Raw genomic sequence first — 13,753 nt, 5'->3', positions numbered from 1 at the left:
GGCTCTCAAGGTACCTTTCTTTATGAGCAGCAGTTCTCTGCAAGTATTTTGGGTTCACAGGCATCTGCTCTGCTCCTTAGGGATTTCTGTGCTGCGGAGCTCTTGTTATCTCAGCATCCAGAATGTTTCCACCGGGAAATGCAAGCAATTACAGAGGAAAGAAACTTGTTCTTCCAGCATAGGAAAAGGGATGGTCTGCCACAGGGTACTAACTGTTTCATGACACAGCCACTGTTTTATCTACCAGCCATATTTAGAAAGCAAATGTTCTTCTAAACTCTGCTATTTTTCTCTGCTTTGGATACTCTTGCTCTAAATCATTTGCCCTATAATTTTTCCGAATGTTTTCTTTTTTGAGTCTGTATCTAGAATCATAGAATCATAGACTCATAGAATAGTTAGGGTTGGAAAGGACCTTAAGATCATTTAGTTCCAACCCCCCTGTATGGGCAGGGACACCTCACACTAAACCATGCCACCCAAGGCCTCATCCAACCTGGCCTTGAGCACAGCCAGGAATGGAGCATTCACAACCTCCCTGGGCAACCCATTCCAGTGCCTCACCACCCTCTCAGTAAAGAATTTCTTCCTTATATCCAATCTAAACTTCCCCTGTTTAAGTTTGACCCCGTTACCCCTTGTCCTGTCACTACAGTCCCTGATAAATAGTCCATCCCCAGCATCCTTGTAGGCCCCCTTCAGATACTGGAAGGCTGCTATGAGGTCTCCATGCAGCCTTCTCTTCTCCAGGCTGAACAGCCCCAACTTTCTCAGCCTGTCTCCATACAGGAGGTGCTCCAGCCCCCTGATCATCCTCGTGGCCCTCCTCTGGACTTGTTCCAACAGTTCCATGTCCTTTTTATGTGGAGGACACCAGAACTGCACACAATACTCCAAGTGAGGTCTCATGAGAGCAGAGGAGAGGGGCAGGATCACCTCCTTCGACCTGCTGGTCACGCTCCTCTTGATGCAGCCCAGGATACGGTTGGCTTTCTGGGCTGCGAGCGCACACTGAAGCTGGCTCATGTTCATTTTCTCATCGACCAACACCCCCAAGCCCTTCTCTGTAGGACTGCTCTGAATCTCTTCTCTGCCCAACCTGTCGCTGTGCCTGGGATTGCTCTGACCCAGGTGTAGGACCTTGCACTTGGCATGGTTAAACTTCATAAGGTTGGCATCAGCCCACCTCACAAGCGTGTCAAGGTCCCTCTGGATGGCATCCCTTCCCTCCAGTGTATCAACTGAACCACACAGCTTGGTGTCATCGGCAAACTTGCTGAGGGCGCACTCAATCCCACTGTCCATGTCACTGACAAAGATGTTGAACAAGACCGGTCCTAACACCGATCCCTGAGGGACACCACTCGTTACCGGTCTCCAGCCGGACATTGAGCCACTGACTACAACTCCTTGTGTGCGGCCATCCAGCCAGTTCTTTATCCACCGAGTGGTCCACCCATCAAATTATTGTCTCTCCAATTCAGAGACAAGGATGTTGTGTGGGACAGTGTTGAACGCTTTGCACAAGTCCAGCTAGATGACGTCAACTGCTCTGCCCCTGTCCATCAGTTTCGTAGCCCCATCATAGAAGGCCACCGAATTGGTCAGCCAGGATTTCCCCTTAGTGAAGCCATGCTGGCTGTCACCAACCACCTCCTTGTTTTTCATGTGCCTTAGCATGTCTTCCAGGAGAATCTGCTTCAAGATTTTGCCAGGCACAGAGGTGAGACTGACTGGTCTGTAATTCCCCGGGTCATCCATTTTCCGCTTCCTGAAAATGGGGGTTATATTTCCCTTTTTCCAGTCATCAGGAACTTCACCTGACTGCCATGATTTTTCAGATATGACGGCCAGTGGCTTAACAACTTCATTCGCCAGCTCCTTCAGGACCTGCGAATGGATTTCATCAGGTCCCATGGACTTGTGTACGTTTAGGTTTTTAAGATGGTCTCGAACCAGATCCTCTCTTACAGTGGGCCTAGGGTCTTCATTCTCACAGTCCCTGCGTTCACCTTCCAAGACTTGGGTGGTGTGGTCAGAGCATTTGCCAGTGAAGACTGAGGCAAAGAAGTCATTAAGAACCTCAGCCTTCTCCAAATCCTGGGTAGCCAGTTCTTCCAATAGCTTCCAGAGGGGGCCTACGCTGTCCCTAGTCTGTCTTTTACTTGCTACATACCTACAGAATCCCTTCCTGTTATCCTTAACATCCCTAACCAAGTTTAATTCTAACTGGGCCTTAGCTTTCCTAACCTGGTCCCTAGCTTCCCAGACAACATCCCTGTATTCTTCCCAGGCCGCCTGTCCCTACTTCCACCTTCTATAAGCCTCTTTTTTCCTTTGAATTTTCCTGAGCAGCTCCTTATCCATCCAAGGAGGTCTCCTGGCCCTCCTGCTGCACTTCCTTCTAGTTGGGACACAACACTCCTGAGCTTGTGGTAGGTGATCCTTGAATATCAGCCAACAGTTGTGGGCCTCCCTGCCCTCTAGGGCTATATCCCACGGAATGTTACTAACAGGTTCCTGAAGAGGCCAAAGTCTGCTCTCTTGAAGTCCAGGGCAGTGAGCTTGCTGCACGCTCTTCTCAGTGTCCTAAGGATCTCAAATTCTACCATCTCGTGATTGCTGCATCCAAGGCTGCCCTGGAGCATCTCTTAATATCCTCTTGATATCTTTATATCTTTGTCATGTTTGACTTTTTCAATAGGCTTGCTTTTTCCTTTATAATTTCCTTTATTTTCTCCTGCATATTCCTCTCCCTTTACCCCAGTATTGCATTTATTTATTAACTGCATTTAAGCAGTCTCAATAGAGCATGAGGACCTATTCTGTTGATCACAATCTACAGAGCATAGCAGAAAGGAATTTTATCCTCCTTTCACAGATAAGGAAAACGTGACTTTGCCCAGTCAGTGTCTTGACCTAACTCATGTAAGGAAGCCAGATGCTTTGAGGCTTGAAACAGAATAGAATAACCCAGCACATCGTAACCATACCCATATCAGAGATGGACTTGTCCAGAAGGATGCTGTGAGGCACAGTATCAAAAGCCTTAGTAAAATCCAGAAAACCTGGAGTTTTCATGAGTCTCACTGACATAAGGCTATCAGTCATCTCTCTGTTCTTTTAACACTCCTTTTCACTCTGTGTGCTCTGTCTTTTGTCTTTTCTTCTGTACTTTTCCAGAGAGAACAGTTTATTCTTTATGGTTACTCACCCTTGGCCACTTTGCTGAGTGGATATCTTTCCACCCAAATCAGTGGCAATGATCTCAGGTTACAGGATGTTTCATCAACTGCAGAACACCTGTATTGCATAACTCAAGTAAGCTGAACAGTACACCTATCTTGAAATAACACTATGCGTACAAGTTAATTGCATAGTTACCATGGAAAAAAAAGCCGACGAAAATTAATTATTTGGTGGTAACTATTCAGTGACAATCAACAGTGGCAGTAACTTGCTTCTTTAACTTAACGCTTTCAGTGCTTGCCATTTTACAGTTATCATGCAGATTAATCTATTAATCTATTGGTGTGCAAACAAAGTGACATTGTGGAAAAATGCTTGCACATAACATCCCAAGCTAACACAGCAAGAAAAGGTTACTCCTGCTGCCTCCATAAACATTACTGACAACAGTATTCAATAAACAGGGAAAAATAGAGCATCTTTATTAAATTATACCCATGTTCTGCTGCAGGGCAATAGGGAAAAAATGCACAACTAGGGAAAAAGGATTAAAAAAAAGGTACATGTTTGACATGTATAAATGAAGAGGTTTGACATATATAAATGAAGATAAAATAGTCTCTTTGGTTTTGTTGTCCTTGTATGTGGCAAATTATTTGGGTAAGGGAAGATTAGTTGAATTACATACTGAAACATAACTTCTATGTCATTATCTAAGCAAAAGGACTACTGTCTTGTTTCTTTGAGTTATTACTACCTCTAACTCTCCAAACCTAAACTTCAAATTCTGAGAGCAAGATATAACCAGCTTCTCTTAATGGGGGTGGAAATCAAATAATCAAAGCATCTAATAATTAGGTTGTAAGTTTTTAACATGGAAATGAATAGTTGGTTGAAAAAAGAGAAAGCTGAATTTCAGACTTTCTAAACATTAAAGAAAGAATCATATTTTGGTAACTCTTCTGAAAACAGTTTTGAATCAATAGGTTTTCTCAATGGATTTTAGCATCCATGCTTGCATGTGGACATAAAGAACCACAGTTCATCTACATAAGGATCAACAACAGAATAAAATAGGGCATGAATAAGAGACTGTTTATTCAAGACCGAAAGTGGATACTCCTATTCCAAGATAAAAGCTTATCAGTGCTAAGTCACTTCTTTAGGCTAGACAGCTCCACCAGTTACAATGATGCTGTTACATAGTACAACAAACTTTCTTCCTCTGATTCCACATGCTCAAAGGGGCTTTTTCTGCCTTTACTTCAGTTGAGCTTAACCACTTTCTGGTCAGACCAATGTAGTATTTAATGCAGTAACAATACCATATTTACAAAGGCACAGTATATCTGTGTTACTGTACTGTTGAAATCCCATTTACTCATTTGTACACACGTCAGCATTTGAATTGGGCCCGTTACTGTTTTGCCTGGGTGTCTGGAAGATTGGGATGCAGCGTCTTGAGTGCTAATGTAATAGAGACCTTGAAGAAACAGTATCTACTAGAAGTTCACAGCAGCTGTTCTGTATGTATTTCGTTAAGGTGCTTCATTATTAATGAAAATTTTAAGGGAGTTGTTATCCTATATTAATGCATGACAAGAGATTTGAATCTGTTCTTGAGTCATAATAGCTACTGGCATGGTGTTTTTCTCAGTAGTAACTGGTTGGAGAGCAACCTTTGGACATGTTCCTGCAGCAACACCTACTCTTCTAGGGAAAAGGATTATCAATGCAAATTACAGGGGTGTGTTTATTAAAGGTTACTAATTTGAAAAATAAAAAATTTGCTGAGATGAATGACTGGTAAAAGCATCTGTCATCTATTTCGGGACTAAAAGAAGATTTAAGAAACACGGAAAGTAAATGGAGTTTTTGATAAAAGGGAGGCCTGGAAGCTGTAATTGCTTATTTCTTTAGATTTGTTCCAAATTTCCTATTCAAACCTCCAGTTCAAGCATCAATAACTATTCTCAGCCTCTTAAATATTTCTATTAGAGGTATCTAGTCCATAGATTTTTCCCTTGTCATCTAAATTTCTCCTAGAATTGTGCGCAGTCACCAAAAGCCTTGAGTACCGAAGAACCTACATCAAACCTAAGCCCTTTTAGGAATCACAGTCTTGATAATCTTTGGAGGATGTGAGCACATGTGGGTCAGGCTGTGAATAAAATATTTATCACAACTAAATGACTTTTTATATCCTATGTTATCTAAATGACACTCATTCAAAAATCTTCCATACATTTTAATTCCTTCTTCTGCTGGAGAGTCCTCATATCTCCCATGACAAAAGCTTTGCTGATTGACACTACTTTAACTTCCTTCTGCTGGCTCACGTTTCTCTAGTTCAAGCTAAAAAGAAATGGAACACAGATTCAAGTATCTATAAATTAAACACAGATTAGAATTCAGGGCTCCCCTTTCCCATGTAAATGATCTTTCGGTTGCTTGAGGATTCATAGTTGCCCACCGCTATCTCTTTCTGAGTCAGTGAAACTCTTCACAGTATCTTCAGTAAGAAGGAATGAGAGTACTCCCTCCAAATTTAGAATAACTGAAGTTTTAGCTCTCTTCATGGAGATGGGAGAAACCTGGTTGCACCTCCTCATTATGAAAAGGTACTAGGTTTTCATCATTCTGAATGAGACCATTAACAGCTGGGTACAATCTGGAGGAGCTGGTACTTCCTCCTCCTCAGGAATGAATTGATAATCCCTGGTTACATTTTTTTTTTTTTTTTTTTTTTCAGAGATAGTGCTTAGGCATCCATCTTTAAGAATGCAATTCTAGGCTGAGATTTCTCAGATAGGAGAAGACTGCTCTCTGCTGTGTTCAGTCTAACACCCAGATACCGCTTTAAGATTAAAGACCTAGTTTTGCTCATGTTGTTTGCTACTGGTTGCTTATTCTACTTCACATACAGCTTGCATTTTAAATATGTAAATATTCTTATATCTTCGAATGCAAAAGCTTTTACAAGGAAGCCCATTACAATATCAGAAACCTACTTTCTCTTTTTGGATAGCACTTTCAAGCTCTAAGTGCTTGAAAGATGCCGAAGGAAGACCAATACCTTTATAGAGTTTAGGCTGATAATAGATGAGTCAAAACCTGATATTACTTCTCTGAACAGGACCTGATTTTTATCCCACCTTTATCCTCTAAGAACTCAAGCGTGGAAGTCATAGTTTGGGAGAGGGTGTCATGATTTTAAACTGCTGTTGTGTTCACTTGCAGCTGAAATGACCAAATAAGATAGTTTAGATGATAGTCCCAAGAGATTCTATGGTTATAGATGCTAATTCCCAAGGGCATCTATAAATCCCTATGAAATGTTACACCCTCTGCTCCTGAAATCACTGTCTTATGCTCAGCCGCTAACGGAAAGCTTGCAAGAATTCTGCAAGGAAGGATTCAGTTTCTATGTTATTCTCCATCGTGGTGAAGTGATCTCTGGCCTGACCATAACCTATGTGACATTTTAGTCTTTCTACTGAATTGAAGACAGTGAGAATTTCCTCTACAGATATTAGTAATATTAAAAAGTGCAATTTCAGTGCAGAACTGACAAAGTGTGAACATACAACTTGTGTGGCTACCTTGACTTTAACATCTCCAGGCTAAAAACATTTCAGTGATCCCTGCTGCATTTCAGCCTCTGTCTTTTATTTATTTGAAAACAAGTTTATCCTCTTATTTGCAGAATCTGAGCTCTGTCATTTCCACTGGACTGATACTTCAGGATGAAGCAGGACGAAAACATTCTCTGAAAAAAAAACCCCAAACACTACAGAAAAATGTCAACTGTAAGTCAAAATAGCAGCTTAAGGATTTAAACAAAATATGCAAATAAGAAACATCCTGAAACAATTATTAGTATCTTTTTTTTAAAGAGAGGATAATTACAACTATAACTAAGTTGATGTTACTAGAAAGGACCATAAAGTTCTTGATCTCTCTATCAGCTTCTGAGCACACTGAACTTGCATCTACATTTTACAGCTTTTTGTGTGATAAACTTAATCCTGTAATGGGAAATCTTCTTTTGACCTAGCTGACACCTGTAGCACAAGGCTAAGTCTGGCCACTCAGCTATAAAACTTTGTCAGCTTTATGACACTTCTCCTGAGCTCTTCATGGCTGCTTTTCTCTAATGTGTGTTTTCTCTCTCTTTTTTGTTTTCCTTGTGCAAGATAATTTTTATGCTACATTCCCTGCCGTTGTACTTTGAATTTTCTCGGATTTTAACACCAGTTCCTTGTGGCTTTTAGCTTTCTCCTCCTTGTTCATCTGCTCCATATTCCTCTGTTCAGGAATCCTGTGCTCATTTCTTGTGCTCATGATGGAGACTTCTTACTGCATATGAATATTTTGTATTCCTTCTTTCATCCTGAAGCGTTTCTCATGCGTGGACACTTCTTCCATGGAAAAATCTTTGTAAAACTATCCTCAGTGTTGTTAGGATCAATTTTGAAGATGGTATGAGGAAAAAAAAAATCAGAGACCTATAAAGATAGGTAAGGCAGGTAGGAGCATTGCAGAGATTTATAGAGCTTTGGAGGATTTGTGGAAGTGAAGCTGTGAATAGGCTATCATTAATAGTAGAGGAAGTAAGCAAAGCAGTTTCGGAATTTTTTTTCCCCAGAGGTTAAACCTTCTGGTAAATTTCTTCATCTAGATTTCTGCATGGATTTTCACATACAGAGAAGCATGACTCGGGAAAGCTCATGACTTGTGTAATGCTGGTTTATGGCATAACGCCACAGTTTTGGTCTCAGTGTTGCAGCCTGGAAACCTTTATCAAGGTAGAGTTCAACTCTTATGGAGAGAAATTAAACTTAAATATAGCTTGGATGACTGTGTCACATCCTTTGTCTCCCTATGGGAACAGGTTGCAATGTATTGTCATTTCACTGTATTTGGTAATTAATTTTGTGCAATGTGAGTTTCAGGTTGCACTATATTATTGAGTATTTACTACTTGATTGGTCATTATAGTCTTCTGATCTAATTAGAATTAGTTCCACATTTTCAGTATGTGATAATTTTATTTTTAATATTTTTTAAATTTAGAAGGAATTTCTGTTGTATTAGCTACTTAAAATGTCTGGACCTCCCCTTACAAATATAGGAGTCTTCCTTGCCAGAAATTTCAAACAGCACAATACACCTTAATGTAGGTTCATATAGAGCTTTTTCATTAATAATATTGGACTAACTATTCAGACTACTAGGACTCTGCTGTCTAAAACATAGTTAAAGTATAGTAAAACATGGTACTATTTTCTAGTACAATGGAAGTGTTTTATTAGTGCATCAATTGCAGTAGACAGTAGTCATTGTCCTGTTCATTTAACTGTGCTCATCTACTAATGTTGCTACCGTTGCTACTAAATGTTGTTTTATTTAGGTGTCTGAGACTTTAATTATATTCTCTCTTATTGCCTTTACTACAATTAAATAATTTGTTATCATAATGTTCACCCTTCCCTCACTTGAAACATTATTCGCCTCTTGGGCTATGGCTTGAGGCTTGATAGACTGATCTGTCACTAAAATGTTATTGAACAGGTTCTCCTCCCTCTATTGCTTGTCAGAAACAGCAGCTGCCCTCTCCCTACTCCTACACATCTCTTTGTATCCTCATTTGCTTTAACTATGGCAAGCAAACATGACAGTAGCCTTGAGGTTTTTTGGTTTGATTGTTGGTGTTTTTTGTTTGGTTGTTTGGGGTTTTGTTCTGGCAACTGGACTTCCAGGTTCAAATAACTCACCCAAGTTGAGTAACAAATAAATAACCTTTCAGATACCTCTAAAGCACCTCAGCATCTAAGCAGGTTTACATGGAGGAAGTATCAGGTGACAAGGGACAAATTCTGTACTTTGGCAATGGGATTATCCAAAAAAAATCTAAAGCATGCAACTGGATTTAAAACACAAGTCAGGAACAGGGACTTCCAGCCTTGACTAAGTATTAATGTGTTCAGAAGCATTTAAGTGCTTTGATTTTTGATTTCTAACGTACTTTCTCTTTAGCCCTTCCACTAAACTCCTGTATAGACACTCCTTTATTTACGTACAGGTTGAAAAACCTACCTGCATTATGAAATCCCATTGATTTTGGCTATGTTTTTCATAGGTGTCGTCCTGAACCCTTGTTTTTGTGGTGCATGTGCTATATCAGAAGTTACTGTAACCTGAAGGCGAGGGCATTAAATGAAATGATGACCCAAGAAGATGTGGTAGCTTGATTTTGAACACATGACACAGGTCATAAAAGGAATAATTTTTTCATTGTATGAATTAAGTTGCAGGGCTACAGTTCAGTTAAACTTAAAATAACCCTTTTAAAAGTTGTCGAGGATAATGAATTAGCCAGGAGGAGTTAGAGTCTGCTGCTGCCAACTAAAGTGCTTGGGGACTTAAGATAGAAGTGAACGATAAGAAGTAACTTTCATGCATTCAAATAAATTACATGTTGGGCTTGGCTTAATCCTGGCATCAGAATGATCTCTGGGGTTTTCCCTACATTATCTTACTCTATGATTATGCAAATATCCTTTTAATGTAGCGACTCCTTAACAGGAAATTAGTCTCATACTTGCTCATAGGCTCTTGCAACCAACAGACATTTGCTTGCAAAATCCTAGTCTGTCTGAGGTACAAAAGGCACATTAACTCTTGAAGTGCCAAAATTTTGCAAACATGCAAATAACAGGGCATGCTTGGATATGTCGGGGATGTAGCAGATGAATCACCAAAGAGATGTTTCCTAACACAAAAATATGACTGGGTTTGAAAGTTCACCCAGCATACAAATGGTATTAAGTTTCCATTTTTTTTGTAAGGAAAACAGGGGAGGGAGAAAAACCTTACAGAAAAGCAGGATTAAAACTGCGTAAGACATGGAAATGAGACAAAGCATAAAGACAAGAGAAATGTGATCATTAGTATCAAATGCACAGCAACCTGTTGAGCCCAGGCAGTCTACATCCTCATCCACGAACGGAGATGCACTCTGATTTATTGCAGTGATGTTTTCAGGAACTGCACAAAAATGGGAACTGTGAGGGTAACTTGCTTTGTTTGGATAACAGGAACTTAGAAATGGGAATCAGATGCTTCATCTGGAAAGACAGCTGGTATCCTTTGGGAGGAGTGGAATTGAATTCACAAAAATTGCATTGTGTTACTTGTCATAGTGTCACGAGGATGGAGCCAGGCTCTTCTCAGTGGCAAACAATGATAGGACAAGGGGTAATGGGTACAAACTGGAACACAAGAGGTTCCACTTAAATTTGAGAAGAAACTTCTTCTCAGTGAGGGTGACAGAACACTGGAACAGGCTGCCCAGGGGGGTTGTGGAGTCTCCTTCTCTGGAGACATTCAAAACCCGCCTGGACACATTCCTATGTAACCTTATCTAGGTGTTCCTGCTCCGGCAGGGGGATTGGACTAGATGATCTTTTGAGGTCCCTTCCAATCTCTAGCATACTGTGTGATACTGTGGTAGTATTCATGTATATCTCTGAATAAGCAGGAAAGCTTGTTTTTTTATTTCTTCTTTTTGTAAATCTCTGCCAGGTGAATTTATATTTTTCTTAAACTAAGGGTTTCTAGTATAAGAGGTCATATTTCTTTTTAGGACAAAAAATACCAGTTAAGCGCTTGAAGTCAGTCTTGGATACACTAGTGACAAATTGGCAGCTAGTACTCGAGGTGCCCCCCTGCAGCCCCCCTTTCTTTCTTTACTCCTGATTGAACACAGACAGCTAAATCCTCAGAGTTATAGCGGATTGATTGATTGATTGATTGATTGATGGCTTGGCTTCGTGAACGAAGATTTGGGAAGGGCATTACCCATACTCACTACAAGCACGATGACTAACCTAATGAACTTAAGCACCTAACTTTCCAATAGGATTTAAGGTAGTACCTGATTCATTCAAGCTCTTTTGAAACTCCCATCAAAGTGAACTGTTCAAGGCATGACCTTCAGGTAACACTTCAATCAGCCACAAAATCTAGACTTCCAGCTCTGTGCTTTAAACGTAAGATCTATTCTTTCTTCTATATCCAGTGTATTCTGCTTGTAATTACCAGAAATTACCATTAGAGAATTCAGAGTTAATCTGAGGCTCATTAAAGAGCAAGAATTTATGCTTGACTATTTAAATAAATTGTTGTTGATCTGGTTTCTGGAGATTAAACTCTGTAATTTTATCTGTCACAGATGGGAGAAACTCGCTAGTACAATAGCATGGTATCTTAGGGTAAAAAAACCCAACACGCATATGTAAGTACACCAAGACTGAGTGTTTGAAAATGCTATATAGGCAATATGAATTTCCATGACTCCCCATTAAATCCCATCTGGTCAAACACAGCCCATTTCTGGTATTGAGCACTGTTTTTTTCTGACTGCTGTAGCAGAATCTAGTGAATGCCAGATTAAGTCTGAAGACACACAGAAAAAATGAAAAATTCACTATTTGGAATTGATTTTGTTTTCAATAGATTAAAATCCTAAGAAACAGCCAACTGCTGGGGTTCCACTAGTGGTTTCACTTTCAAAATAACTCTGCACTGCTGGACACAGCATGCTGAACCACTAGCATTCAAATTTAGCAGAAACAGGTCCCTGTGCTAATTATGTCATCCAGAGAATTGTGAGATTTTATTTACCACCTGATCTATGTAGTGACCTCTTGGGTAGTACAGTGGCTTCAAAAATGAAACATTCTCCTAATTTCTTTATTGCTTATGAATCTGTAGAGTACACAGCTGATTATCCCCTTCAGTAGGAATACAGTAACTAGCATCAGCTCGCAGTTTTTGTAACAATTTTGAAATTAAGATGCATAAATATCAAACTGTGCATTTGCTTCTGTTCCTTGATACAGCCGTATAAAATGATCCAGGGGTTGGCATTTTTTTTACCAATTTGCTATCTTCTGTGAAACGGCAAAAAAAATTGTTACAAATTTGCCAAAACCAAATTTATAGGAAGGTTACTGGTTTATTCGTATTGTTCCACTGGCCAGTGGGCTATTTTAAATGGTAGTTTTTAAATGATGATTTCAGAGTTAAAGGAAATAATGCCAGTTGTTCAGGCATTACAACATTCACTAGAGGACCTATATTGGCATCGTAACTGCTTACTGTAAGTTAGAGCTCTCTCTCTTCATGTTTCAAGATGCTGTATTTTGCAGTTTTATTTCCTTCTTGGAAAGCAAGCAAGACATTCATTAGGAAAATACTTTTATTGGGAAATATTGGAACTTACTTAATTTTTTGGATGACCCACTTGAAATGGGAATTATGTAATTTTTACCTAAGCCTATCTGGTGATACTAAACCCAGATAATCAGCTTTGAAGGAGATCAAGTCTTTGTTGCAAACATATAAAAATACCTACCTGCCTTACTTAGCCTACAATTCACATCAGAAAACGGTCCAGTGTTAAAAATGCCATGAGTTTAGAAGTTTTAAATCCTATGAGAAATTTTCATATTTTTGTTCTACATAATTTGAACTAAACTGTAGGGGCTTTCTGAACACTTTGGGAAGCACTGATCATGCCACAGGTTTATTGAAGCCACCAAAGCTGTGAGGGCATTGATTTCTTTGTTGAGAATTCACACGCAACGAGATGTGTGAAGAGCGTATTTAGCTCACTTCCATGCCACTGAATGGGACTCTGAGCACCTCAGAATTCTACATGAAAGAACTTACCAATTACTACAGAAATTTGATATTTCACACAGATTTTAGAAAGCCTACAGGGTGGCAAATTGTAGTTGATGAGGAAGTGGATATTTGTAATTAACATGACTGCAGAGGAATTTATCTAGCAAAAAGTACCCTTCCTTCTATTTTGTAGTTTGTCATTGCACATGCAGAATAAAGTACCACCAAATGTAAAATCTTTATCCTTACAAAATATCAGTATTATGGAATGACACAATTACATCCTATTCTGACAGCATCATCAGAATGCTGATGAATAAACGAGAATTTACTTTTTGCAGAAATATAGCAGTTTAAACAAAGAATTAAAGATCACAGTCACTTGCTGGCAACTAGATTTCAAGGCAAAGTGGATTGTCACATCAAGAAGTATTGCTGTTAGCATGCTCATACAGAAAAAAGCTGAGGGAAATGCAATCTGCTTTCCCTTCATGGCAGTTGCACCTCTGAAATCTTGAAAATAATTAGAGATGCATTTTGTGCTTAAGTGGAACACAGGAGTATGCAGCCTGTCCGAAGTCACTCTGATGTAAAAAATAACATTTTTCATCCAGGTTCTTACTACTGTTCACATCTACTCACAAGATGTGGAATCACTGCAAAAAATATGCCACTGACGAACAAGTGTCTAGTAACGCCAAAATGGATCGTAGATTAACAGACTGGTTTGCGTTAGAAGGGATCTTTGCTGTCTAACTTCACACCTGCAAATAGAGTCTCAATACTCAATCAGAAAGTTGGGCAATCAATGCTTAGACTGATGTCACTGGGAGCAAGCCTCCAGCCCAGAAGATTTTGAAAGAAAAGACAC

The sequence above is a fragment of the Psittacula echo genome (assembly GCF_963264785.1).
Source record: "Psittacula echo genome assembly, chromosome: 5".
NCBI lineage: Eukaryota > Metazoa > Chordata > Aves > Psittaciformes > Psittacidae > Psittacula > Psittacula echo.
This window is presented reverse-complemented; position numbering follows the sequence as displayed.